The sequence below is a fragment of the Poecilia formosa genome, unplaced genomic scaffold (genome assembly GCF_000485575.1).
Source record: "Poecilia formosa unplaced genomic scaffold, Poecilia_formosa-5.1.2 Scaffold124, whole genome shotgun sequence".
In the NCBI taxonomy this organism is placed as follows: Eukaryota; Metazoa; Chordata; class Actinopteri; order Cyprinodontiformes; family Poeciliidae; genus Poecilia; species Poecilia formosa.
In genome coordinates, this window is record NW_006800063.1 from 743154 (window position 1) to 770091 (window position 26938).

The following is a 26938-nucleotide window of genomic DNA, read 5'->3' on the forward strand; positions in this document are numbered from 1 at the left end:
TAAGGTAAAATATATAAAAAGAGGTTAATGTGCCGGCTAATGCTATTGATTGGGTTTAAATATTTAATATGCGAGGACTTTCTCTTGAACAACCTTCACTTATGAGTTACAACGTCAAAAGGAGAGTTTGTGCAATTATGTGGCAATCTAATGCTTTTGAAAGGGAGTCAGTTTGGGAGTCCATTGAAGCCAGAGATGTGGCACTTTTTTAAAGGACATCTGTTTCACATCAGGCTCCTGTTGACTATGTAAATTTTATTCAGCAGCTAATGGACAACACAACCTGATCTGCCACTAAAGTATTCCAGCAGCCTTGACTCACACGTCTCTGCTCGCTGCACAGCATTTTTACAGAAAATGTTTTATTCGGCTCCCTCCTCGGTTTATTCAGTTTCCAATCCTCACTTGACTTGTTTATTATTTGATGAAGAAGTTTTTTTTTTTATATGATACTTTCCCCTCTTAGGACTGGAGCGATTGTTGTGCCACATGGATTAAAGAAAGGGTAATTGTTCTTAATGTGCTGCAAGAGCGAGTATTACTGATACGCTAGAGTGATTAAACACAATGAGTAGCAATAAAATGGGGATAAGTGCATTGTTTATTGTTTGAAAAGGCAGTAAAAAGGGGGAACACAAAATAAATGGCAGTGGTATTTTTGCATCTAGTCTAGATTATATTTGCTTGAAAACAAACAAAAAAAAACTGTCTTGTAATTGCTTTTAGCTGAAGTTACCATAAGATTTTTGGATCCAACTTGCAGCTTCTCATATTATGAAACAGTTCTGAGAAACAAAATGTAAAACTAACTATCACAGTAATATCTAAACAGCTGCACATTATAAGGTTTATTTTTTCAGTGTTAAAATGCCCAGCAGATGTCAAGACTTTTCTAAGCACATGGAAGAGAAACCTGGCAAATTGCTGTGCTCTTGTTTTCCATAAAAAACGGCTGATTGCGGCCTTATAGTTCAATTCAATCCAGCTTATTTGTATCGCACCGACTCAACGCGTCGTGTTTACAGTAAAAAGTCATTTCAGTCCAATCATACATACGCTCTAATTCATCCCAGGTATCAAACAATGCAGTCAGGTTCAGTTCAGTATTCAGACTGGTTTATAAAGTTTCCTATCAAAGGAAACCCAGCAGATTGCGTCGAGTCACCGGTAATGTTCAGTCCTCCTGGAGGAGCACATAGACAATCGCTTCTATTGTGTCATTGACTTTACAGCAATCCCTTACACTGAGCAAGCATGCAGCGACCGCATTCAGTCACTACATGCTGGGATGTTCACACCCCCCATAAAAACATAATCAGATTAACCTTGAAAAAGTTTCAATGTCCCAACAGGAATCTTCTGCCACTTGCAAATTTGCTGTGTCGAGTTTCCAGCAGGCGTTTTTCAGGTGCAACGTCACAGATGATTAAAAAAAATAAAAAATAAAATGAAATGGTTTAAATCTATATCTATTTGACATTTTCTATGCTCTTAAATCAGCCTAGAGCACAGTAATTGTGCAGTTGACAGTTTTAAGTGAAAATACAGGGATGGGGTGACTGGGACATCACTGAGTTAATTAAAATAATTAAACTTGACTAATTATGTCTGAAACATAAAATCCTACCTGATTCCACTTGCAGCAGCGCTCCTAATCCTTTTACCGAAGCTGACGCTTCCTCTCTGGCGGCTCATCACTGCTTTGTCCTGTGAGTTTCTGTAGAGAAACCGAAAGGAGACAACACTTTATTTTTTTATTTATTTTTTTGTGATCGTTTTTGGTTTATCTTCCTCATCCACAATCACCTTTCATTCATTGGTAACTGATGGAAAAAGGACCTTCGATCTCCAACCTCACTTTGGATCCATGTTTCGACGGGCAAAACTTTTTCACAATGTAGCCGCAAGCTCTGAAAGGGCTTCACGTGAACGTGTTTCAAAACAGACAATAGCTGAAGAAAAGACAAAAAATAATTAAAAAAAAAACAGTACAACGAAAAGCAGTTATTCTTTTTGCGCGTTTGACGAATCAACGCAAACCGAACTAGTGTCTGATGGTTAAAAACTGATTACAAGGTCAACCCCAAGTCTACGAGTGAGTAAAGTATACACGTTTTGTTGCCCATCGCTCCTTTATCAGCGGACGTGAAAGGCTCTATTGACTCGGCTAGGCTCACGCGGCGCGCAGACAAGCAGGCAATCCCTGCTCCCTGAGTTGGGACAAAGGTGAACAAACTGATTTGTTGCAGTCGCTAAAATAATAGAGCAATTTCTTTCCTTTAATGCTCACGTTGTACTTTTGACTCGTGCGCACGCACACACACACACACACACACTCAGGTGGCCAGGTCTGCTGAGAACAGGCTGTTCACTCAAATCGTCCTCAAACAATGAAGTGCCGAACAGATCACATCAATCTCTCTCAAGAGAAATATTACTTTCCTCCCCCTCCGCCTCTTCTCTCCTCCCGGTCCTCCCCATCTCAACACATGCTGGAAAGGAGAGGCTTTCTCAGCCAGTGAGTGTGGAAACGTGTGGAAGTGTGGAAAAAAGACAAATGTTTGGTTTGTCCTAAATTTGCGTCAGGTCCCCCCCCACAAGTCACTCACCTGTAGTTTAAACAGACGGCGAATTTCCTGCCGAAGCATAAAGCGACCTCTGACTGGGAAGTTGGTGTGCGTCACTTTTGCTGTTGTTTCTGTGCTTCAAAGAGACTTGAATCAGTTTTTTTTTTTTAAATGGCACTTTAATTTAATTTGCAGTAATTTCTAGCGCTATGCATGTTTCATAGTATTAATAATGTTGACGTTTAGCACACTGGATGCCAGTTGTGAAAGTAGCATGAAAAGTTTGCTTTGAAAATCTAAGAAAAAGAAGAGAAGAAAGACTAACTGATAAGAGCAGCTTAATATTTAAAGACGCCACTATATTTCACTTTTTGCAAAGCGCTGCCCTCCCCTTCCAAGTTTTAAGAAAGTCATTGTATTTGGTTCTTCCACCCACCCACTAATCTCTGTATATTAGCTCTCAGGAAGGGAAAAGTCTCTCCATGAGCTCTGGTGTTTTAATATCTGTCATCTTCATCCTGTGCTCCATTCCTCTGCTTCCTCTTCTCTTTTTTGGGCTTTCTGTTTCCTCTTGTCGTCATATTTCACTCCTTTGTTTGACTGCTCCGTCCTCATCTCCGCTTGCTCTATCAGTCCTCGTCAACGAGGAGCGCTGGACAGCACTGTGTGTGTGTGTGCGCGCGCGCGTGTATGTTTGCGTGTGTGTAGTTTCGATGCTGGTGATGAGGGCGACACCATTTAGAGTTTTGTCTCAGCGTTTCTTCATTTAGCCCCTCGCTTTTTGTCAGAGCTGCCCAGGTTTCTTGGCGTTCCATGTAAACACACTGATTAGAGCTCGAGCTGTGGGAACTTGGTATGTGTGTGTGTGTGTGGGTATTTTTCTTTGCGGCGTTTCGCTCTAGCATGTGAAAGTGCAATATCTAAAGCACACCTGTGTTTGAGTTTTTGTTCTCTGGCAGGAGCCTTCAGCGGCCTATCACTTCCAATGCATTTGGTCTCCAACACAAAGACACACCCGTTTCAACTTAATCCCTCGCATCGGTTAATCACACTTTGGTTTTCATCACTGTCGAGGCTTACCTGACAGCATCACCTTAGTGGATAAAGTGGCTCTCAAATGTGACCACACCGCTTTTATATTATATTATGCCAACACAACACGAAAAACATGTTAAAAATGAAAGTCATATTTCTCTAACCTGCCACTTCTTCTATCGTTGCATTCTAATACAACATATTTATCTCCCTGCTTTTTATTTAGATATTTTGCAAATGTTGTATGTTTTTATATAACTATTCAATTTTGGGGACTCATAATGATGTATTTATTTGAAATTGACACTAAATAATGTAAATATCCGCTGAAGCACGCCCTGATAAATAAAAAAAAAAGTTAGTTTGAAATTTGCATTTTGTTTTCATGGGGACAGTCATGACATCCACAGATGCTGTGAAAGATCCTATATAATATGCTTTTCTGTTATTTGGTGTTGTGCCGGAGAATTTATGACGGATATTTTAAAAAGGAAAATGAAAATACATATATTATTTCATTTTATGACATCTTTTGAATTTAGAGTTTTATGTTGATGTAACTTTTTAGATTTAATAACTAATATTAGTTGATAAAAAAAATCATAATTTTGTGCTGGGTTAATTATGGTTCACTGACTTAAAGTGAGAAAAGAAATCTGGGATAATGAGTGCCTCAGAGTGACCGCGCCTTAAAGTCAAACTCATTTTACAAGCGCAATTTGACTGGTTTCCCACACCTCTAGAGGCAATCTATGCAAATGAAAAGACAGAAAGATAAATAAATAAGTACCTCCTCTAAATGTGAAATTGCATCAACCAAAAGCATTACTTCCTAGAAGAGTGAGTGCTTTTAGGGATTTCTTTTGTCTTTTTTTTTTCCAGCCTCAAGTTAAAAAGACACGGACAAGGTATTTATGTACACACATATGTACGCGCACGCATACACTAAAACACAAAATGCTCAGGTTGGCCGGGGGCAACGTAACAATGCAAAATGGAAAAAAAAAAAAAAGAAGAAAAACATGAGCTTCTGTGTTGAGCGTGACAAAAGATGTCTGTAAATGAATAGAGTAAACCACAGCAAATGAAGAGATGCATCAAGGTGGAGGAGGCTGACTGATAGATGAATGGAAGCAAAAAGGGTAAAACAGGGAGAGGCTGATTTGCGTAATGCCATCGTGGAAATTGACTTTTAACTGAAATATTCAATTTTCATACTCCTGCAGGTGAGAGAGCACAAGAGCCCGGGCTTTTTTGTTTAATAAAAATAACAAAATAATGTACTTGACACATCAAAGCAAATAGAAAAATGAGAACGGCCGAGCTTTTGGAGAGCAGAGACACAACTTGGCTGCACGCAAACAAGGTGTCTTCGCCGACAAGGCTGGGAGAATTAGCTTCCACCTTGGCCTGGCAGGATTTACAACAGCAGGAACGCTCTAAATATGAATAGTGGAGCCCAGATGGGGGAAATGAAAAGAATGGGGTTATATTTATCAATTTCACAATAAAGTAAATGTGTTCAAATGTGAAGAGTTAATCACAATTCTTCTCAGAGCTGACCATTAACTGATTATAAAACTCAAAGGAGCAACTAAAAGATCAATTTAAATAGTCCTAGATTGTTAATGTAGCTTTCAAACATCCAGCAGCCACTAATTATTGTTTAGAGTACAGTGTAACTCCTGCTGCTGAGCAATATTTCAGATTATTCAAACTGATAACTATTTAGTTTACATTTCATTCATCTTTTGACTCTGGTTAGATTCCCTAATTTGTTAATGTTTGTGAAAATCGGTTGTAATTGTCACACTCTTATTCCACCTTACGGCACAATAATGAGATGTCAATTTCAATGCAGTGCTCCTGTCCTGAAGAGTTTGGCATTTTTCAAAGGAAAACTACAGAAAAACAGGCATATCAGTACTAATACATCAGTAAGGTTATTTAATTAATAACGTTTTTATTTAGTGAGGAGGAACTGATTGAGATGCAGAATCATTTTCCAGTTTCAAATGAGTGAATCTTCGAGGTTAAAACAGCTAAGAACAAAAAGGGACAAATTACAGAAGCTGAGACAGGAGAAAAGGTTAAACATTGAAAACCATATTGACTAAATTCTAACCCAATAAAGAGTTATGTTAAATGATTACACATCATATGCATCAAAATGCAAATGGTGTATCAGCCATATTTCATTAAAATACTGACATTGTGCAAAACTCAAGAGTTTTTCACACTCTGACTGTCCCAATAAGCAAAAGAAAATTTGTTCTGGGGGGCAACTGAACTGACAGATTATTTTACGTGAGGGGATTTTCAGCCCCTGGACACAGTGGCTCCCTTGGTGAAGAGCCATAGCACACATATCCGAAACCACTACTTGCCCACTAGACACAAAGAAGAAAGTGCATTTTCTCAGAAAACTCTCAGAAGCGTTGTTTGGTTGGCCTCTTACATTCACTTCAGGCCTGTGTGGCGCCCTGTTGACATTAAAGTGCATCGATGTGCTCTTACAAATGAAAGAACTCAGGTCTCGATGAAAAACACCATCTCTGACATTCAGATTTGTATTACACTGCTAGATGTCAAGTAGCTCTTAACATTTACAGTATATTCTGCTTTTACAATAAATTAGAGTGGTAAAAAATAAAGAAAGAAAGCATAAAGCAGTAAGTAAGGACAAAATGAGAGACCGAAATTGCTCCAATGTTACCAAGCAACTTTCATCTTAAAGCTGAAACCAGAAGGACAAACTTGCAGGACATTTGCCGATTTATTTCCACAGGCTTTGAGTTGATTTATTATTTACACAGTAGAGCTAATGCTTTCCTCTCCAAGCTTTCCTCTCCAAGCACTGAATGTACTGCGAGATGAAGGACTTGTCACTGATCCATCGCTGGCCCTCCATAAAGCTGCAAATTAATCCACACTAACTCACAACAACAGGCCGTTCGGAATAACAAAACATAAAAGTATTTGTTTTTCAGAACTTGGGTATAAGGTCCAAGCAGTCTATAAACTCATGGTCAAACTCACAAAACACACTTACGTTCTTTACAAGACACAGAGCAGTTTCTAGACTGGTTTCAGAGTTGCTTAAATACCAATGCAGACTGGAGTTCTTCAGCTGTATAGAGCACATTTAGATCACGAATGGATGGATGAAAATCTTATGCTGAGTAAAAAAATGTGAGTAAAACACCTAGACGAGGAAACACAGTTGAGTTATGGAAGATTATCTGCGTAGGCTGTCCATCCAGTTACAAGATTTTTCTTCTGGTCTGCCTGAACATCAAGGCTTGTTTCCTTTACTTTGGATTGTTAGATGTTTAAAAAATATACACAAACTGAGATGTAATACCGGACTTTCAAAGGTGAAATGAACAGCTACATGACTGAAGTTGATGTGTAATAAAATATAAAATGTATCTATAAAGGAAAAAAATATATAATTTTGAGTATTAGGCCTTTTTTTTAAAGGGGGTATTGTATTTTTTGCAGGCTATAAAATGGCATTGATTGTGTCATTTTTTTGTAGCACAATCAGTGTTAGACTGAGAAGTGTCCGTATGATGAGCTCTGTTGTTTGCTAATTGCTGCTGCTAGTCTTGAGGAGCTGTGAAGCGCTCATAAAGCTGAGTGACGGAGCCTCAAGGTGGAGCGGGGTTGCTCTGTGAGCCAGAAGCTCAACTGGAGAGGAACTTTGGGTAAACAGAACTTTGCTTTGTATGAGCCTTTAGGCACCCCCAAATGGTTGCCATGGGTGATTCGAGGATTTCTCAAATGCGCATGAAAGAATTAAAGCAACACTCCAGATATGTTTCTGATGAGGGAATAACATCATAGCATAAAAAAAGTTGATTTTACATATTACCACCCTTTCAGAATAATTTAATGTTACCCATGCAGAACAAAGTAAAAACTTCTGCCTCTCTGCAGCTTGCCTCCCCGTCCCCTCCTCGCTGGTTTCTTCGTTTTATGCACCTCTCCACACGGCATCTCTCACCCGCTGCACTTTCCTCTCCGCTTGTTTACAGTAAGCAGGTCCAAGCGGGATAGTTTTACCTTTTATGGCCATTCTTCATCTACGGTAAAAGTGCACTAATACAATGGCATGTTGCCCTCCTCCTTCTCCTCATCCTGACCTCCCCAGTGGAGGTGCTGCAGGGTGAGTGTATGTGTGTGCGCACGGCGTCAATCACGCCGCGCGCGAGACGTGGGGTTTCTGTGGTGCGTTAAAAGCGGCTTTTAAAAATCATCTCGCCCGTCCGCAGAGACAGATAGTAGCTGAGGCAGAGGTTTGTTTTGAATGTCTGGCTGCATAAAAAGCTCCTCTCACAAGTGTTTAGGTTAGACTAGAGGTCTGTACATGTGACACGCACACACACGCACGCACACACACACACCACACACACACACACACACACACACACAAAGCAGGTAGGTGTTACTGAGGAAAGCCTGCTGCGAGCACATCCAAGTATTCAAGGGCTGGATAAGTGTGAGTGTGAGAGAAGAATATGACACGAAGCATTGTGCAGGCGTGTCGGGAACGAGCAGGAAATGTCATTTTTCAAAGCAACGTTAATTAATATGTGACCGCAGCATTAAGATCCTGTCTTACTTAAGCTCTCTAATTCTACTTCTCAAAATGTAGTGTCAATTTAAGCCTTCTCTGCTGATGCCCTGTGCAACATGCCAAGGCCAGGCGCAAATGCAGGACCCAGTTCATTGCTTTGTTACTGCCACTATGCCCTAAATCTGGAAATAAAAGCTTATGCTGATAATTCATGTCTCTGTGTCTTGTTTATGCGTCTCTGTAGGGCGCAGCATTATGGGCAAAGGTTAGTGAAAAATGTGCTGGGATCTGACCTCCACAGGTTATGAATTGTTGGCATGTGTGTTTGTGTGTAAGCTCTGGAATGCCAGGGTCAAGGGCCTGAGAAACAGCCGTGTACAAACAAACACGAGCTCGTCTTTCCCTGCCGCCCTCCTCCGGCCTCTATCACTCACATGGAAAAAAACATCTCTCGCGCACAGAGCAGCAGTGTGGTTGCATGGGCGCAGTATTTATTATCTCAGTGTTAACTAACAGCGATGCCCTATCTGAAGTTCTGTAATCAGATTTACCTTGCAGTGTTTTTCTTTCCTCTCACTGAGCTCTTGTCTTTCCTCTTCTGTCCTATCCTCCATCGACGTTGTTTTTCGTTTCGTGAGTGGCCTGCAGAGAACAAAGGTTTCATCAAATCGTTCTTTCTTTAATTTAGCTGGCTTGCAAAGTATTTCAAATGTTTGAACCTTTCCCACTTTTTTTTTTTGACTTACGACAAACTTCAATGAATTTTGGGAGATTTTTACATGACAGACCGAGATCCACATATTAGGATTTTCTCCATTTTTCTTGGCTCTCTCAGATTGTACGCAGAAAAAGTGTGAAAATCTATTTTCACAGTTTTAATTTGGCTTTAGGTCTGGACTTTACAGCATTATAATGCACGAAAATGCTTTTATCTAAACCATTATTGTACTTCTTGCTTCATATTTTGAGTTGCTGTCCTGTGTGAAGTCTCCTGGAACTGGTTCTCTTCATTGTCATGTTTTAGCTTCTCCCATCTAGACATCATGCTTGATCAGTATTCCCGTCAGGGCTGATGGGATAACTGGCACAGAAACATGCTGCCACCACCATGTTTCAATGTGAGAATGGTCTGTTCTGTAGGTCGGTCTTCCTTGATACATAGCCTCATCTCTCTATTGCTTCTTCTGTCACAGGTTTGCTCTGTCCCCTATGTGGTCTGTGGCAAGCAGCAAACATACTACTTTGCCTTTTTTTTTTTTTTTTCCAACAATGACTTTCCTCCTGCCGCTCTTTTGGATAGGCCAAATTTGTGGAGTCCACAACTAATACTTTTTTCTGTTCCAGAGTCATTAAAGGTTGAAAGATGTCAAAATGTGGAAAAACTTATAGTACTATAAATATTTCTTCAAGGTTGTGTAACTTTTTCTTTTCTTATTATTTTATAGTCTTTTCTTGTTTCCTGGGGAACAGAAGTGAATTGGAATCTGCCCTCAACGCCATTCCTCTACCTGAGGGGTGCTTCACCCTTACCTATGGGGGTAGTACACCTTGCTGTGGGGTGTGTGTACATATGCAGAACCTCAAAACATAAACCGTTACATCTCCGGTCCCCAATGAGCGAGCGAAGTCTCTGCGGCACCACTGAGAAAGAGCGTGTTTTCCCCTGCAGAGCAGAGGTCGCAACCCGCTTTCAAGTGTGATTCAATCTTACGATTGCTGGTTTTGCCTTTTATGCATTTCCTGTTCTCTCCTGGCACTGTACGCTTTGGGGCTCTGAGGCAGAAAAACACTATGCAATCATGTATGTGTACAGTCATTATCTCATGACATAAGCCCAGAGGAGAAAACTTCCTTGGTAAATGGCAGTGGTTTGTATCCGTTTCTGTTTGTGTGCGTTGGTAGCTTGTTTTAGCTGCAATCCTTGCTTGCAACAAAATGTCTTGTTCTGTTTTGGGAAGGAAAAAAACTAAAAATGTCCCCTCTGCGTTGGTTTGAAGTGACCTTACAGTGCCAGCCACAAACTCCTCTTATGGTAGTGTTATTGGCCATCTGTACAGTGCTCTGTGCGGACGTCCATGTGGGCCATGCCACTTTATTTCCCCCCTCCAGGTTTTTAAAGCCTTACATGGAGCCAAACAGACACCAGAAACCACATGGAAGTTCCCCAGACAGGTTTTTGTTGTGTGTGCGTACATCTGCGTGTCACTCTGTGCCTTAGCATACACAAACCTTGGAGGCCTATGGGTGAAGGCTAACATATCAAAGGTTCAGCCACCAGGGATTAAGTATCACTTCCCTGCTAAAGAAGGCTTGTGGCTCATGCTCATGTTTAGAAGTTGCAACAATAGGTGGCAGAACATTAGACCGTCACTAGAGGGCTGAAATCCAGTCTGCTCTGCCCTGAAGTACATTTGTTTTAATCTCTCCAGTTTAAATTTTATGAGCCTTGCTACTGCCAAGATCTGAGACCTGTCTCATACCATCCTGCTTGCACTTTTTCTTTTCTTTTTTTTTTTCACCTGGCCTTCACTTGTTTTTGATCTGTCTTTCAATACTAAGACACATGTCTGGAAATGAAAGACAGGCAGGCAGGAGGGAATAGAAAAAACAAAAGGAGAGCTACTCAGCTGCCCCCGTTCTCTCTCGGCCCCCTCACCTCCTCTTTCTCAACCTCCCCTCCAGGGAATGTTTTGGGGCCCAGCTCATATTTTGTTTGCACAATGCATTCCTGCAGGCTCTTTATTTATGTCAATCTTCCTTTTGATCAGAGTCCGGTTACCACCAGTTACCCACTCACTGCTCCTGTGAGTGAAGGAACCCACCTGTGATACAGGACCGTGTGTGCCTGTGTGTGTGTGTGTGTAAAAAAAGAAAAAAAAAGAAAAGAAAAGTCTGGGGCCTTCGTTCCAGGGCAAGTTTACCATCAATTAATATGGCTAAATGATTCCCTCACATGGTAAAGTATTTATGTAAGGTGATCTGGCTGGCGGTGGAGCTAAAGACATCTGGCTGTGATCTACATCCCAGATGGCCCTACCTGCACTGCACATACACACAAAGAGAGGGTCTGCATGTGGGGAGGTGGGCTTTTGTGTGTGAGTTTATTGTGTCAACCGTGTGTCTGTGTGCTGTCCATTTTAGGCATTAGTGTTGCTGTTAAAAAGAAGGAGGCATCAGAGTTCAGGCAGCAGCGAGATCCACGCACACACTGCTGGGAGCAGAGGTCATGCATGCCTGATTTCCTGCCTTTGTGGGAAAAAAAGCACTGGAAAAATGAAAACTTAATAGATCGCGATTCTGAAAACGGAACAGTCTGAGCACAATTTCCAAAAATACTCGTTTACAGAGTTGGACAAATTGCTGCATCATTGTTTATGTAGTTTTCCTAACAGTTCATTGCTGAATAATTGCTTTTAGCCTGCCTTTTTCCTGAATGCTGTACTATCCGTGCCTGCTTTAAAAATATCTTTCTTCCTTTCTGCATGACGGATGTGCGATACTTCAAGATGATACCAAGTAAATGCAGGGATAATTTAATACAGATTTTTTAAAATTATTATTTAGCTTTAATATACAATCAAACTTCTGACCTCCAGGTGTTTTTATATAGTTAGCTAGAATTTAGACAAAAAATGTTTTGTTTTTTTTACATATTTGTTAAAACTGTCACCATATCTTTACAGTTTAAGACACAATCTGTGAAATAAAAAAAATCAAGCTCTTCCACCTTCTCCCAGTGTTGCTATTGTCATTTGAAGAAATGTACTGCCACCAGTCAAAACAACCAATCAGAGCCAGGAGGAAGGTCTCGATGCTGTTAATCATCCTCATGTACACACTGCCTAACGTGCTAATGGCGGAGAAACAACTTACCATTCCAGGAAAACATCAGCCATCAGGGTTAAGAATATAACCATGATAAACAGAACCAATAGAAAAAAATATAAGTTGTGTGCATAATGCATTTTTTCCTAAAATAAAATGAAAAAATATATGATCTGAAAACTAATCTGGTTATAAGATCCTACTTATAACCCATTTCTGTTTCACTTCTAAGCTCTGGACTAAGTTTTGAGTGCATCTGGCCAAATCTGTAATACAGACATTTCATTTGAAACTGGTTATAAAGACAATGACACAACAAGGTGAAACAAAGGATAATCTTATAGGCTCTCAATATGTAGCAGTTTCTGACCAACCAGTGTTCTGGGTTACAACGATGCCTTCTAAGGGCCCAAGTGTGTTCAGTCTAATTCAATTGATACCACAATTATATATTCTCAGGACAATATGTCAATGTAAAAAAATTCAGTGTCCAAGGTCCAAATCAATGTAATTCATTTGCACTCAGAGCCATCGTTAGACCACTGAGATGACAGCAAAGAGAAATGGAAATATTGGCTATTATATGATAGTACACAGCTCTTACAAACATAAAAAGGTTCCTTGACTTCAACTCGAGTTTTCACCATCTGATTTCTATAGGTAGATGTGTTTGGTTTAACATAGAGAAACAGTGCATCAATTTTTTTGGTCATGGCTTTCTGGAATGCTCTATAAATTATGAGGGATGTTGAGGTTTAAATGTCCTTCAGGTACAGTGGACCCCCAGTAATTGCAGGGGTTTGGGAATCACAGCTGGACACGAATAACTAAAATCTGCAATACTTGAAATCCTCTCTAACACTGCTTGGAAAAGCCAATTTTAATAGTTCAAATATCTTAATACGCAGAGTGGGAATTGTCTTAACACCAATGCAAAAGCTAATGTGTCTATATAGTTTTCCTTATCTCTGCTTTTGAGGGTACAGCCAATCAACAGCAAGGAAAATAAACCCGCTATTGGCTCGACTGCTTTGCAAACGCCAACCAGTAGTATCAGGTAGCATTGCGCCTCCGCATTTCACCTCTCCAAACTGCATTTTGCTTAATATATTTTACATGTGGTCTGCAAAAAATAAAAATCTATGAATAGGTGGATTTTCCAAAACAATTTGTCAATATAGTTTCATCTTTATCTCAGATTTTCCATTCCACATTAATCGAATGCTGTACCCTGAACTGAAAATGATGAACCACAGCATTTTATACTTAATATAATTCATTTTATTGGAATTTTGTCAATACGTTTACATATTAAACAACGGGGATAACGTTTTATTTTTTATTTTTTAATAATACATGGACTTTAGATTATGCAAGTTCTAAAGATAAAATGTCATGCTAAAGTTAATGTGCTTAATAAGTGCTGCAGATGTGGGGGAGGGGGATTAATCTGTGCCAGCTGCTCAGCACACACCAGTTGATGTCTGTGGTTGAACTGGGCATCTCCCCAGTGTGAAAGTATGCGCTTGTGTAAACGTGAGGCGGGTGTTGCTGAAAAAAAAGAAAAATGGTTTGCTCGTCAACTTTCCCTAGGAGAATGTAGATGAAAATACATGAGTAAACATGACATTAATTTTGATTTGCTCGCCCTCATGGGTGATGTTGGTCCAAAAGGCCATTCTTGACTTTAAGAGATGAACGAATATTTCCTAGAAATGAACCCTCTCTCTTCTTCTTCTACCCCTCCTCTCCATCTTTTCCTCCTAAAGGAGCCCTCGAGAGATGTGTGTACCCTCTCGCTGCCCGTATCCAAATAATTAATCCAAAGCAATTACTCTCCTCCTTCATCTGTCCGTCAGCCCGCTAACAAAACATTTCGACACGTGTCCTCATCACTCCCCTTTAATTAAGGGAGAACTATTTATCACTCCCCTTTAATTATCCTAGCCTGTTCATCAGTCTGCCTTTAATGGAAAAGGCATCGGAGAGATACTCGCACAAACACACCCTGCTATGCTTTCCTCGCTTCTGCCAGTTTTGAACTCCACCGCAGAGAAAAAAAGACAAAAAAAAACACACAAAACAATTAGTCAAAGAAAGCAGGAAAACAGGGAATTTAAAAGAGGGAAACTTTGTGAGGCGAGAGAGATAGAAGTTGTTGTTTTTCTTCCTCTCCTGGCAATCAGGGTGATGGCCACACTCGCACGCTCCGCTGTGCTTTTGTTCCCCCCTCTGAAAGCTTCCGCAGACTCCACGCGGTTCACACTGAGTTCAAACACGCACACATGCATGCACACACTAGCCTAGATCAAACGCACCTCCACAATAGTTCCTTTGTGTTCAGTAACCATGGTTTCTGTCAGGTTTAATGCCTAGCAACATGTGTCACGGGGCAACCACTCACCGAGGAGGGGAGGATACTTCATAACGGCATAAGTGTTTGACCACAAAACAAATTTGACTATCGTGACACTGGCTCAGAGGTGCCGAGTTGAAACATAGCGCCGGGAGTTTCTTTTTTTTCAGTGATGAGTTTAAGTAAGGTAAGTTCACATCTGTTTGCGGCTGCCTTATTGCTGCCTTTATATCTGGACACGTCCATCACTCTTTAACCAGCTCAGACAGGCCAGAGAGTCTCAGGAGAGCAGAGGCAGGCTCTAGCGTCGCCTCCAGATGCGGAGCTCCTCCCCCTGGATCCAGAACTCACCACTCCTTCTGAAGCTGCCTCAGCCTGGGAGCAATTTGGTGGATGTAAATTGTAACCCCACATGCGGCGAGCAACTAGTTAAATTTCACACATACACATATGGACAAACACACAGGCACAAACAAGCAGCTGGTAGGGTCAGAAGTCTGGGTGTCACACCCTGTCATTGCAGATTAAGTTATGCAAAGTGAGGTGGTCAGGCAGCCAACCCCTGGGGCTTAACAAGCAGGAAACGCTAATTGGGTCGGCTTGCTGATTGCCATAATTGCTACTGTGTGTGTGCGTGTGTGTGTGTGTGTGTAAATGCTTGTGTGTTGGTGTCTGTGTGAATGAGAGAGATAGAAAGGAAAAGGAAGCTTGTTCACTGAACTGTCTGAGAAGGACTGACTGAAAAAGTTGAGGTACGGCACTGCAGCTTTTAGGACAGCCTGCTGCCCTCTGAGGAGGGTAAAAAAGCTGGTTGAAAACAAACACAATTCTTAAAGCAAATTATAGCAAAGAAGCAACTAAATGAATGAATGAATGAATGAATGAATGAATAGGTAATTGTGTAACACAATTTGAAAACCGAAATCTACAAGCGGAAAGCAGAAAATGGCGGATCCGGTACGATTTCAGCACAATCAGTACGTGCATTAGCGTTAGCAACACGGAAGGGCTCGTTTTAACCTTAATGGTAAAAAACGGAGGCTTGCAAAGTTAAAAAAAAATGCATATTTTCTTTATTTAGTTGGGATCGAGGCCAGTCTGTCTTCACACCAGACATAAACCGCAACGCAGTTCGTTTGAAAGTGAAACGAGACACACCTGCATAAAGGGTCCAGACCAAAATGGGAAAACAAACTCTGGTCTGTTTAAAGTGGACCAAACGTATCACAAGTGAATAGAGTCCCTTGCAAAAGTGAAACCGATTGCCTTTAGAAATCACCTAATTAGCAAACGTAGGCCTGTAACACATTACTCACTATTTTTCTCCATGAATCCAACTGTTCCTTCGAGGCCTCGGAGGTCTGCTAGACAAAACGAGGAGGCAACTGCATCATGTGGACGAAGGAGCAGACAAGTAAAGGATCGAGATGAAAAGATCATCAGGGTGTAAAACAATAACCCAACCTTTTGAACATTTCACAGAGCACTATTCAATCCATCATCTGCAAATGTAAGATGCATGGCACAACTACAAACCTAATGCTACACATTTGACGTATGGTATTTAAGGAAGAGTGGAAAGAAGAAAGACATTGTTGAAAGAAGTGCTGTTTAAAGTTTGCCACATGTCCTGCAAGGGTGTTCTGCATGGAAAAGAGCTTTCCTCGGTCATATAAGACCAAAATAAAACTTTTTGGCCAACCCCGAGAGCGCCGAGCTGCAATTGCCGTAAAAAGTGGTTTTACAAAGTATTGACTCTCACCACATTTTGAAGATTTAAAGTTCCAAAATCATTTTTTTTCTTCCATTTTCTAATTATTCAAAAAAAAAAAAACATTTAAGGTACAGTGAAATTGCAATGTACCTTAATTAAGTTAAGGTACATCTGGGGCATGAATACTTTTGCAACGCTTTCTGTTACTGTTTTTCTTGAGCTCTTGTCAAACTTGCATCCTTTCCACTCGATTTTGGCACATTTGTTCATATTATGGTCATGCTTTGTTGTTTCTTCCTCCTTTTCCTCTGTCCCAACTCTTTTTCTCGCAAATGCTACACTCCCACAAAGAGAGGCTTTAACCTAAACTGTCTCTGCACAAGTTTCCTAGTTAATGTGCTTTGGATGGGTACACTTGTGAAGCTGAATGAACCAGCATCCCTCTTTTGGTCCTAATTGCCTGCTTTCATCAGCCCCTCACTGACACACACACGCGCGCGCGCACACACACACACAGTTGTGAAGATACACACTCTGTATGAAGTGCTAGTTCTCAGTGTGGCTAACTATGCACAGCTCCATAAGCAGCGCTGGGGCCTGTTATTCAGTTAGTGAGTCTCTGTGCAAGTGCTAGCTGCAAGCATGCAGGATTTTAGGGTTTAGTGTCCCACTGAGACAGAATAATAAGTGTATGTTTCTAATCTGTGTGCATGGCACTGTGTGTGTTTGTGCAGCAGCAGAGCTGGAGAATAATGAGTGTGTGTTGCTAATCTGGGCCCTGGGAGAGCGCCTCTCGTTGCTCCGTGCAGCGTCTCAAGTCTGCGGCCTCTCTCTCTCTTTCTCTCTCTCTCCATTTCTTCTTTCCTCCTCTCGCTCCCCTGTATGTAGGCTAATTTAGCCGCGGCTTTGATGCGTTCTCCTGCGGGCCTGCGTTTCTCATATCCAAATGCAGGGATTAGCCGGCTTTTATTCTCCAAAGCCCATCTCATCCTGTTCTCCCCTTTTTCTGTCTGCTCGCCCGTCTCCCCGACCCTCGGAAACAGTGGCAGGGACTTAACAACCTGACAACAACTGCTTTGTTGTTGTGTTTTTGTGTATCGGTTGTTAGCTGAGACTCTCAGCCCTTTGTGGGCCTGGTATTTACTTGTGCGTACTAAGGATATGTGTCAATAGGGAACGGGATGGAGGGGAGATTTGCCATGGCTGATGGGAAAGGTGAGGAAGAATGGAACAGGAGTGTAATTTAACAGCTGCTATCTTGTTTTAAGATTCATTAGGAGGAATAATGAGAAATTATGTGTAACTAAGTAGCGTCTCTGGGTGACATCATGAATCTCTTTGTAGCCTTCCGAGCGAGGATATTTCTGAACGTTTGTGCGAGTGGGAAGTCGGTGTACGTGTTTGCGTGTGTGCGCGCGTGTGAAAGAGAGTAAGGGATAAAGATGGCAGGTCTCTTGGTGATAGTCTAAATCCCTTTGTAGAGACAGGGACTGTCACTTCTGAGCGTGTGCGTGATGAAAGTGAGTGCTAAGCAGGAGACGCAGTCAGCATGCTCCCACAGAGACAACATTTATACACACACACACACACGCACACACACACACACACACACACACACACTTAGACTGAGAAAAAGTCTCTTGATGATCTTTCAACAGATCTGCAGAAGTGGCTTAGGCAGAGAGGACGCCTCTGGGACTCTTCACAGACCCAGACACACATGCATCAGACCACAAATACATACCCACACCTCCCAAACTTCTGTGGAAGTACAACGGGCAGATGCTCAGGAATTCAGATAAGATATAGATCTTAATGAAAGGTGCTATATGCTCAAACACCTGTTATTACTGACTTAAAACTGAAATAAAGTTCCCTAGCGGGAATTTATAGAAATCAAAAATTGTGAAATCCAAACTTTCTCCAGTAACAAGTTATTTCTGAGGTTTGTAAACAGTACATGTGTGACTCAAGCATTTATTTGTTTTTAAAAGTTATCAAATGGTTTAAAAAAATGGGTCAGAAGACACATTTTTAGGCCATCTCTTCAAACCCATTGAATATTCTTAATGGGAACAATGATACAAGTTCCCTCTCTTTCAATTTAACATTTCTATTACAGTAGAAGACTAAGTGTTGTCCATTTGGCAAAAGGAGAGGATCAAAAGTAATGAACGTTAGTGATTTTGTTCATAATTCCTTAACATCATATTATTTTTCCTCACTAAATAAATTCAGTCAAATTAAAGGTTGGATTTTTTTGTTTGTTTGTTTTATATCTGATGTGAGGTTATACAACTCACATAAACGTGGTTTAAGCAAGAAACATTGTCATCAGTCACAATGAATGAGTAAGTCATCTGCAGGATTGAACAACTTCTTTAAAAGTCATCAGTCACGTCTATTCAACACTCAGCAGGTGTTTTGGTGACGTGTGCAGATGGAACGGTGCATATTGGGGATAACTAATTACAGCAGACAGGCACTCGGTTACATTTGCTCTACGCGTTGAATGAACATGTTGGAGGCAACAGTCTCCAGACTCATTAAAAAACAAGAAGGTTTATTCAAGGAAAGGCAAAAACAAGCACACACAGAAGCAACATGCATCCGTCATCACTAAAACTCTTAAGCTCACTTTTGATCTGACTAATTATAATGACTACTTAAGTGAGATAAGTGGGGTTGCTTATATGCAAATGCATCCTCTTCTCTATCTTCATTAGCTCTTTTAATGATTTACCTCATCCTCTCACAGTTTAAATTGCTTTATCTCCAGCCCAAAATCCCCCACCTCCACCCTCTCCCTGTTGTTGTTGATATGTTGTGGCTCGTGGAGCCTCATGAGGCTCTGGTCCGTGTTGACTGTGATTGAGAGCGACCTTCGACCTTTTCGGCTCTATGGAATTCCATACATGGTGCGTCTGTGACCCCCTGACCTCCAGCTGCGCTCCGATTCTATTGGCTGAAAGGCTCGCTGTGCTGCGAAGCAAAGGACTGACAGTAAGAATCAACAGGTCAAAGGCTGAGACACTTGGAAATGAGGCAATGAAGTATGGTCTGCCATTTACAGCAAAGCAACAATGCCGTCATTCTGTACACACACAGTGGCGCACATGAAAAGAAAAGAGTGAGACTGACAATGACAGATAGAGGCTGGAAAAGCAGAATATTGTTCAACTGGCGTTTTTTTCCCCCCCATGTTAAAAGTCAACTACAATGTGAATAGATTTTCTTGATTTTAAAATAGGCATTAATAAATACTATATCTTTCAAAAATACAAAAACAAATACTAAGATGGTTGACTGTTGTGATGCAAGATTTTTTGGGGGGGAATTTTAATGTGAAGCAAATCCTCCATGATTCCACAAAAAAAACCATCAATCAGTTGAGGATAAAACTGTAAACTACAATTTTGTCAAAACATGCTTTGTCATGATGTCTGGGTGTTTGGCGTTTTATGTTCCATAGGTTTAATGTTATTCACAGTTTGAGTTCGCAGCTGTCCTGGTGTCATGTTTTATTTCTCTAGGTTATTTTCTGTTTTCTATGTTATTTAAATTAGACTTTTGTTGCAATTAGTCTCTTGCTTCTCTAATTCTCATGTCTGGTCTCATCTGTATTCACTGTGCTGCCTTGTACGGGTTCTGTTATGCTCTAGTATTCATGTTTTGTGTTTAGCAGTTTCTGCTTCCGTCAAATAATGTCAGCCCAGAATGGAAACGTCCCCACCTTCATCATTTGTGACATGTTTAGATTCATTTTCTTCATTCATTCTGTTTGAGTTCACACCTGACATCAACTACGGTGAATCTGAATACTTTGAAATAAAGTTCAGCTGTCCTTGTAGGACGTTGCAACATTTTTAAAATACTTTACACTATATATTAAAATCAACGCAACAATATGCTGCTATATCCTCGAAGTGCCCCAAAAAGTTTGCCGTTTGCTTCTGAAGTTTTGCACATTTTAAAGATCTTACACCTTCACTCTTATACGCCATCAATGTCCAGACTGTCCAAAACTTTCTGTGATCCGTCTGCAGTCAAACTGTACATCAGCTATGCTTCATCCACGCCATCCTAACACCCAAACTTCTGTCTTTGTCAGACTGAAGCAGCCTCCGTCTTCCAGACAGAGACAGGTGGGGGTGGGACGGGAGGCTGTCAGGGGTGGCAGAACCTTAACATGCAGCCGCCTTGATCAAGGCCCTGATTTGGACATGAACACGGAGCGTTCATCTCTAGCAAAGCCCTCAACCTGTGACACTGGTTCAGAGCCGGCTGACAGAAAGTGCCTTAACTGTCTCTCTTCCAGGCTTTTGAATGTCCTTTAGAACAGGCAGATGCGGAAATGGTGGAGGAGAACGAGAGCAGTCCTCCTTCTTTTTGTCTTAAACCTGACAGGTTAAAGACAGGTTCCTCTCATTTTGCTCTTTGCTCTTTCCTTTGTGCCTTTCACATTTTGGTGGCAACGCTCTTTTCATTTGTCTGTCTCTCTTCTCTCAAAGTTGAAAGAAATAGCTAAAAAAAAAAATGTAAAATTACAGAACTTCCATCCTATGCTTCCCTCAAACTCCTTCTGTCCTCCCATCCCCAGAAAGCTGTTTTTTGTTTTTTTTTGTTGCTTCTCTTGTGGGATCCCTTCTCGCAGGAGGGAGGAGGGAGGGAGGGAGGGAGGGAGTGAGGTGGAGCACTTGGAAAGTGAGAGAAGAGGGTCCAGAAAAGCACCCTAAAATAACTGTCATGCAAGTGGACAGGCAGTGATTAAGGATTTAACTGATCATCCTGCGGCTGACAGTGAACCAGCTATTATCTAGCAGGAATCAAACGTTGCTCAAAGCCCTGGGAGGCTTTCTGCGCCTCTCAGCATCTCTCAGCTCCTCTTAGAGGCCTGGCCAACATGAAAGGAGACGTCAGGGCCTGGCAGCTGACAAGCCACGGAGAGCGCGGCAGAGAGTGAAGTAATGAGATCTTTATTTTGGCCGTTACCTTAGGGACTGTTGATCTGTGTTGTGGCGATGTGCACCGGAATACAAAAAGCCTCTCTGTTTGTTTGTATGGGAACCCTGCCCTGTGTGCGCCTGTGCATGCACACGCATGTTGCCAGTCGCTCCGAATTAGAGGAGCAACAGTCATTCATTAATCTAACAAATGTCAGGAAACTCGACGCTACCAGATACCAGATGCATGGAAGTAAATCTTATAGCGATTGTGGTGAGAACATAATTACAGCCAGCAGGAAATCAGCAAATTGATTTGTGGCTCTGTGTGTGTGTGTGTGTTTGTGTGTGTTATGTCGGTGTGGTTACACTGTTTGTGTTCTTCCTCATCAAAGGCCTTTCTATTACACAAAAGACTTTACACTTGATCCTCTTGCTGATCTTGGTATCTGCTGCTTTTTGTGGTGTGATTGTGTACGCCTGTGTGTACATGTGCGTATGCATGGTGTTGTGTGCAGCCTCATATTGCTGTGCAGTTTTACCCCAGTACATTCATGGAAAAATGAAAAGCGAAACTAACAAACAAAAAAAAACACACTAACCCTGAGTTAAACTCAACCACATTCAGTTAATCAGTTAATAATGCTTTGAAAAAAAATTGTCATACTTTGGCATACTTGCAAAAGACAGAAAAAAAACATGCTTCTGTATTTATTTATTTTTTTTCTTTTACAGATAAATATCCAAAAAATATGCCATGCATTTGTGTTTCATGTTGTTGAATTTATACTTTTTGCTGCAGCTGCAAGTCTTATAGGGGTCAGTGTGCCTTCTACTTTATGTGCAGGCTTGTCAAGGTGGAAGGTAAACTCCCTGCCCTAGTTTCAAGACTCTAAAAGGTTTTCTTCCAGGATTGGTCGGTTTATACCTCCTGCTGTCTTCTCATTAGCTCCGACTAGCTTCCATAGGCCCACGGCATCATACCATCAACACCATGTTTCAACAGAGGGAATTATCCAGGTATTATCCAGGTTTCTTTTTTACCAGATCCTGTTCTCCTGCATGTTTTCTAGTGTCCGGAAAACTGTAAATGGGACTTCCAATGACGCTCTTTCAAAAATGTTCATGTGTTCTTCAAGTTCACAATAACATTCTGATTTGTATTGGTCTATCACATATGAAAAATGTGAATATTTTTACAGTCTGACTAGTCTTGCAAGGCGACATCTGTCTGTTGACGTCTTGGTCCATCAGTTGATTTAATAACAGAAGTCATTTTTTTAAAATTATTTTTCTATGGTCCTTTCAGATTTTGAAGACAAAGGACCATTTTTTAAAGCCATAATCACAAATTTTATATAGAGCTTATGTAACTTCATATCATAGAATATAATGGTCTAGAAAATAGAGGGGAAATATATTTTCTGTTACTCCATCCATCCATCCATCCATCCATCCATCCATCCATTCATTCATTCATTCATTCATTCAATATTCTCTTCAGACTCAGGCTGTCCAGATTCTAACTTTATGTCCTTATATTGATCGACAAAACTTTAGCCGGCTACTATGTAAGGAGAGCTCAGACGTTTCTCTTGTATTAAATTATTGTTCACATAGTGAACACAAATATTACAATAAACGTTTATTTTTTGATGGACAACTTCTCCATGTTGCTAGAATTAACCTTAACCGAACAAATAAACCTGCCAGTTGCTTAATCCCCAGACAATGACTTGTTTGGACAAAGTGAATGCCAAATGAATTCAGCTAGATAAAAGAGTAGCTGCTTGCCTTTTTTGTTATGCCACACTAATGAATTAAATTAAACTCAGTTATAGTTTGTATGCTATTTGTTCTATTAGAATGTCTTTTTAGATTAATATTGGATGAACTGCTTTGCTTAACAATGCTGAAAAATATCAGGCAGTTTTTTAGTAGTTTTTTTTTTACTGGTAATGCCACATCACTCTTCATCATAATTCTTAAGCCCCAGCTACACTTCTCCATGTATTTATTCAAACTGAATTTGAAAAATAAATCAATTTGTGACCTCATTGTCTGCCAAACTCTAATCAATATTTTTGAAATGCATATGGTACACCAGTAGGTGGCACTAATGGTGTCATTAACAACATTAAAATCAAAAAGAAGCAGATGATCTTGCCTAAAGCAATGCTAGACTAAATATTCTCACCAAAACTTGTAGCTCATGATTTTTGTCACTTGACTTAACCTTTCTATTTCTCCAGCTGGTGCCCATAGGAAGCGCAGTCCAGTACAATGAAAAAAAAAAAAAGTGGAAAAAAATCCAGAAAAACTACTCTACCATTTATAATTTTTATTTATTTTTTTGCCAAAGCCTGATAAACAAAACCACAATTATTATTATTTTTTTACATGTAGCACTTTCTTGATATAAAGGTTCTGTTTCTGTTCAAGTCTCCTCGTTTTTTTGTTGACGGTGTAGCAGCAGCCTTAAACTGGGTACGCTTTGGCTCTGAGAGTCTTTAAGGACCACAGCTTTCTCCTGCTTTAGCCTCAAGAATGCCCACTGACTCACACATGCATCCATTTGAGCACATACCCACACACATAAGCTCTCTTTGCTCATGCAGAGATGAGTGCTGTGTTCCTTCTTGAGGTCCCTTCACACATTAGACCAACTCTAATAATAAAAGGGAGAGGAGTAAGAGTGGATCCTTTGAGTGTTCATGTGAGGGTGGGTGACCCACTTATCCATTTCTCTGGCTTTGTCTGGGCCTCTGGGTTAACCCACTTACCCACTCCCCAGGCTTCTGCCAGGCCCTGGAGTGAAGGCCGGCTCCTTTTCTCATCAAACAACTGCTCTTAATAAAGGCCAGGGCCTTGGGAGCCTGCAGCCCATGGAGCCCTGTGTCAGCCTATGGACGTACTCACACACACCAACATGTACAACAGTGCTCTCAGAGTGGAAGAACAAAAACCCACTTACGTGGTCCTCTGTAGTATTTCCCTCCAACACCAGATTTCTTCTTAACCTTCATTGTTGGGTTGCGTGTGTTTTCTGCAAGGATTTGCCTGTGTTTGTGTGTTTCTCCTTCTGTGCGTCTGTTTCTGTGTGCATATCAGCTTAGAGATCTCGGTCTGTCTCCAGCACCACCACACTGCATTTGCATTTTAATTATGTCAATGTTTGTTCAAAAGCATGACAAGCGCTCAGACATGACAAAATGGAAATAAGGGACTTAAATTGGGGAATTACAGCCCATCCGCTCATGTTTTGTGCGCCGCTGACACGATGTAGATCCCTGTGTCCCGCATGTGAAAACCTTATTTTTCATGCTTCTTAATCCTGCTGTGGGGGTTACAGAGGAGGCTCGCTCAGGGAGTCACAACAGTATCAGGAGCACAAGGAGGAATCTATTATGTGCCATCAAATTTGCTATTGTGTTCGAAAGTATTATATTAAGGGTGGGCATTGGGGTGCATCAGTTAACACTGGCACCTTAAGGCAAGAAGGTCTCCAGTTCTAACCTTGGCTTAGAAGGCCTTTAGTGCAGAGCTTTTGTGTTCTACCTCTGGAGTTTTCATCTGGTTTTCTTGAATAAAAAGATGCAAAGTTGTCAGGTCCTGTGGCCTAATTCATCACCCCTTCAAGACTGCTCTTATTCTATTGGCATGAAGAATTTCCTCTGATCCACTGTGTTTGATTTCATCCAACCCTGGGATCGGCTAATCAGATCCTCATTGTTCCATTAAATCGTAAGTGATTTGGTCAGATTCACATGTGCAAACTTCAGACTACAGTCGAATGTTTTCAAATGAAGACGACATCAACTGATGACGTTCTTGCTGAAATGCCCTCTCACGGACGTTTGGCAAATCTGAGTGATAATGTGGGACTGTTCCACTATGCTGCTCATTCCAATCCATTCATTAAGCTGCGCTATAAAATGGTCAGTAAAATGGTCTTTTGACACTTGGATTGTCAAATGACAGGAGTGGTAAACAGGTTGCCAGGAACTCTGGCTAAAGCTTTCCTGATTCTTATCTGACAAGCGAAGAAGTCTTAAACCTAAAACCAAACCCACAAGGCTTAATGTGGCACAGTCTACCACAGACCAACAACTCTGGTCAGTCGCAGCACCTGAACACACCTGACTTTCTAACCTCCAACCATCGCCTTCAGAATCAACAAGGAAATCTGAAAGCTCTCAAACCACTATGACCTCAAGCTCTTCTTTCTCTCTGCCAGCCCTCTTCCACCAGCAAAGTAAGGCAAAAATATATTTACTAAACAGAAAGTCAACTTTTTCCTAGAACATAGCCTAAAGTGATTCCTTCTCTTATTAAATTCTCCAAAGACTGTCTCTACACCAAATGGTTCTTTGGTGATCTACATATTTTGATTTCTGTCTCCCACTGCGTGTCTGCATGAACTGGGTTTATGTCTGTTATAATGGACACTTACTGGGTAACTTTATGGACATTAACCTGGGTGGCAGCTCCATTCCAAAAAGTCACCCTCAACTTTGAACATGTCCACATGACAGGCGCTTCACTAGAACTGGCCTGGAAATGTCAGATAACCACATAAAAAGGCAATTTCAGTCATTTTCCATGATTCACTCACCCAGTCCTATTCAGAGTACTCTCCTTACCAAATACATGTTGCCTGAATGCACTGAGTTTTATTTTAGGGCAGGGGTCCCCAAACTTTTTCCTGCGAGGGCCACATAACTCTTCCCTTTTCTGGTCGGGGGCCGGTCTTAGTTTTTCGAGAAAGAAACCTTAGAAAACTTTTGTTGCCGGGGGGCTGGATTACTGCCGACGACATATTCGCGTTTGTAGATAGATTTTTACCCAGAATGCAAATGGAAAAAAAACCGTGAGCGAAATGGTGACTGGTACTGATATTCCATTGAGGGAAACTAAGTTTCATATCTGCTCAAGAGCCCCCCTGGTGGTTGAAGAAAAATCCACATATATATATAAAAAAAAAACACTGAATGCTCTCTGGTATTGTTCAGGGGGCCGGACCAAATGAGGAGGCGGGCCGTAGTTTGGGGACCCCTGTTTTAGGGCATTAATGTCAACGTCAATTTATTTATAAAGCACTTTAAAACAGCTATTAACTGCACCAATGTGCTGTACAGTATTCTTTAAATATTATTAGAGACAATTCTTTTAGATGTAATCTGTAAAAAGCACATAAAATCAATTTACTTGCTTTCACTTCACAATTTTGCAGAATTTTGTGCTTTATCAAATAAAATCCCACAAAAATGTATTAACATTTCTGGTTGAAAATGTTTTAAACTGTGACAACGAGAAAAGGGAATGAAGACTTTCGTTTCCCCCACAGCTCTCAACACGTGTTCACTTACCTCATTCATTTACGTTTCTCCTAGTCACAACTTGTTTTGATGACACAAGGCTGAAAAACAGGAATAAACAATAAAGAAAAATAATTTTCCTTATCTTTCTATAACTCTAAAAACTATTTTAAATGTTTTTATTCCTGTACACATATTGTAAAAGACAAAACCCTGTGCAATTGTGTATTTTAAAGCACAAAAATGTTCTACTTCTTTGTTGCTAAGATTAACTTCACGAAGCTAGCAGTATTCAATCTCTCTGATTTTTTTCATTCTTTATAGGTGCAAGTTTTTCTTCCCTACTTCTTGTCCTCTTTTTCTCCATCTCCACTGAATGGCAGGGCCAGGATGCTGCTTCTGTTGTGTGTAATAAATGCTCTTGTATTGAGCCCACAGGGAAACTCTACTCTCCTATCCCAGCCATTACTGTCTAATGGCCAGATGATGGGAGAGACACACACAGAGACTGTCACTGACACACTGATATACTGCTCTGCTGTGTGCGTGCTCACGCATGCGTGTGTGTGTGTGTGTGTGTGTGTGTGTGTGTGTGTGT

General features: G+C 40.9%; 1 long non-coding RNA gene across 1 annotated transcript in view; it reads right to left on the bottom strand.

Moving 5' to 3' along the window:
* Positions 1–583: 583 nt before the first annotated feature.
* LOC103144327 (uncharacterized) overlaps positions 584–26938 on the bottom strand; it is a 30830-nt gene continuing 4475 nt past the window's right edge. Inside the window, exons 2-7 of the long non-coding RNA XR_001663238.1 lie at positions 26392–26441; positions 8736–8826; positions 2610–2698; positions 1807–1952; positions 1628–1707; positions 584–1377 (exon numbers count right to left, since the gene is read on the bottom strand). This is a non-coding gene — a long non-coding RNA (uncharacterized LOC103144327). The remainder of the gene's footprint in view (positions 1378–1627; positions 1708–1806; positions 1953–2609; positions 2699–8735; positions 8827–26391; positions 26442–26938) is intronic.